The sequence below is a fragment of the Amphimedon queenslandica genome, unplaced genomic scaffold (assembly GCF_000090795.2).
Source record: "Amphimedon queenslandica unplaced genomic scaffold, v1.1 AMPQUscaffold_13170, whole genome shotgun sequence".
Taxonomy (NCBI): Eukaryota; Metazoa; Porifera; class Demospongiae; order Haplosclerida; family Niphatidae; genus Amphimedon; species Amphimedon queenslandica.
In genome coordinates this window covers 103,319-106,839 of record NW_003546594.1, presented here as the reverse complement: position 1 = coordinate 106,839, position 3,521 = coordinate 103,319, and positions in this window count along the sequence as shown.

The window sequence follows — 3,521 nt, the reverse complement described above, 5'->3', positions numbered from 1 at the left end:
ACTATTTAAGTTTACATTCTGATTCAATTTCAGTTGCTGTTTTGCTCTCAAGTTAACTACTACAAGTCTACAACCTTCTTTTTTTAAAGAAGCACTGAAGTCAGTTCAGTTACAAATTAAATTAGCTATCAATATATTTTCTTCTTATTTGGTAGCATACTTTATAATGGATGATGCTGGTGATGAGCACATAGTTCATCCGCCACCGCCAGTAGCTGGAGATGGAAGGCCTCCACCACCACCACCACCTCCAGCACTCCCCATCCCAATCCGAAGAGCTGGAGGCCCGCCGGTGCTCGCTCCTAGAGTGGCACCGGTGCTCCCTCCTGAAGGTGCACCGGTGCTCTCTCCTGGAGGAGCACCGGTGCTCCGTCCTAGAGGTGCACCGGTGCTCCCTCCTGGAGGTGCACCGGTGCTCCCTCCTGGAGGAGCACCGGTGCTCCCTCCTGGAGGAGCACCGGTGCTCCCTCCTGGAGGTGCACCGGTGCTCCCTACTGGAGGAGCACCGGTGCTCCCTCCTGGAAGTGCACCGGTGCTCCCTCATGGAGGAGCCCCTCCTGCCCCAGGACTGCCTTTGCTTCAACAGCAAAGGCAGCAGATAATAGCCCAGCTGAGGGCTGTGATTAGACAGATTGTAAGTCTTTACTATGATGTACTTAATATTGTCTTTATATTCCGTAATAGTATGCCAATCTACCAAGGAGAGCTGGCAGGGGCAGGGGCCGCAGGCCGAGGCACAGAGGGGCCGCAACAAAAAACTATAACTTTTATTAACTATTTACTTCATTATAATAATAGATGTTAAAAAATAATCAAACTGTGAATTAAAAATACATCAGCGCTAAGCCAGGAAGAAAATACATTAGTAATGCCAAGTGTTTGACAAGACATAAATGCTTATTCCCTTTAGTTTCTTTCAATATTTCTAGAAAAAAATTCACACTATTGTAATGCATGATTTAAAAAAATTAAATCTTACCTAATAATCATTATGGACATACTGATTACGTACATAAGCATGCACAGTGCCATCATTCATAATCTTCAAAAATAACACATGAATGCTTTCCAATGTGCAAACAATTGTTGTTTGTTAATGAGAACATGCATGCACATAATATTATTACAATAAACTAACAATCATCAACGAAAGATGTACTGGCAAACAACAACTTATAGTGATAGTACCTACTGTGGCCATGCTTATATGACATACCCATCAAACAAATATACATGTACATGTAACCTTGAATCATACCCTATGACAAAATACATAGGACACTTTGGAATCTCACAATATTTAATTGCACTACATATTCCATTCCTTAGACTACAGTAATGTAAAACCTATGCAGGCACCTCCTGCAGTGTGATACAACTACTCATCAAGGACCTACAATAAAACATTAAGTTGCATTTAATAATGAAATAAATTTAGTTACAACAATCGAAATCCAGAACTGCCTTTAATTATATTGCACATTCCAATATCAAGCAATGAAAATATTGCTGAATCATCAAATCCTTTCCAGCTGTCACTACCTGTAAAGCATAGTAACATAAACACATCAACTGCAAGCAATGTAAACACACTGACAAATAATAACAATAGTACAAACAGTAATGGTGAACAAACTCTATTACCAATCGCATGGAACTTTTGTATTCCTTGTAACTCCATTATAGTACATATGTGACCATAATTGACAAAAGGTACCTTAAGGCGGATAGGAAAATTGGTCTTCATAGCCTAAAAAATCCAACTTCCTGAGCTCCATTTATCATAATTAATCCAGACGATGCAAAAAGTTACTATGTAGCTTATAGACACAATTGTTGACTAACAGAGCACTCACAAATCGATATATTTCATCATAAATAGCAATTTTAAAATCCACCATAAGGTACCTTTTGTCAATTATGGTCACATATGTACTTACAACAAACTATAAAAGGATGAAATTCATGCATGATAATCATCAAACACAATAAATGCATCAATTATCCACTACATGTACACTATACTAAACAAATACATGTATATGCATAACATACCTTATGTTTCTCACAAACATACATTACAAACCACTAACAAAATACAGGTGCTCACATAGAGGAACGTCCCCTTCAGCTGTTCAGTCTCATTCTAAGTCTGACCTCACTCTTTAACACCACATTATAGTCCTAAGTATACCTGTATAAATTATGAATGTGACATACAAGTACTAACTAATAATGATAATGGTAGCATCTACAATATTTCTGATTGGATCATACATGTATGTGCATGCATGCATTTTAGACATAATATTGCTTACTAATGCTATCCTCAGTTAAGATACTTTCATGACCTGCTTAATATAAAATATCATTGTGTGCATAAAGTATTTCCAATGCGTAAACAATAATTTTTTGTTAATGAGAACATGCACATGTTACAACAATCATCAATAAAAGATGCGCAACATCAGCTGGCAAGCATTTATTATGCGCACAGCTTTGATGGCAGCATCATTCAAATGCACAACATCAGCCGGCAAGCATTAACTTAATAATGCGCACAGCATTGATGGCAGCATTATGCGCAACATCAGCTGGCAAGCATTTACATACATGTAATGCGCACAGCATTGATGGCAGCATTAACATGCATGATGATCATTATTATATGTACAGAATTACTGCTTGAATAATACTAAATGTAAAGTAACAACTTTTAATGTTACTCAAAAATTTTTCATGTCATAACTTCAAATTTTGTCAGCAGAGCCAAGATCCATAAGCATTAGTTATTTGTAACAAACATGTAGTACAAGCCACAAACAAGATCCAGATTTGATAATGACAGCTTCCTCCCTTCCTAACCCTCTGTCCTATATAAATGATAGTCACACAAATTTGAATCAATTCTAAACTCTAATGAACAGTAAACCTCTTTCACACCCTCTCCCTGTCCATTATAGCAACAAGTAAACAATATTTACTGTTATTTGTTATACCGTGATTAATCTCACTGCCTAAATGCAGTTAGATCTCTTCATACTGAGCAATACTGGATGGATATGCACCAATGGTTTTCAGACACACTCACATTGTACAACATGCAGTGAAATATAAATGATGGACCTCCCATAAACCATACCCACTTTCCATCAACAATCAATGCTTAAGAAATATTAATAGACTTAACTGCTTGGAAATGATTAGTACCAACATGCTTCAAATACAAAGCAGGTGTATTAGTATCACAAGGAATGCCATATAAAGTTTGGGTTCCATATCTAGCCCAGCCAACAAAAGTAGGAGTTAGTGAATATGAATATATGGTTGTACCTAATATTGCAGATAATGTAATAATCTGTGTCAGTGGCCCACACACAATTTCTATACATTTTGGACTTATTTATGTAATCATATATGCTTGAATATCTGGTTGCACTTAATGTACTATTAAACAATTCTTCTTCAAAGTTTGGCATATTACTAACAATTGCTTTACGTAATTCGTTTTGCTGAGAAAT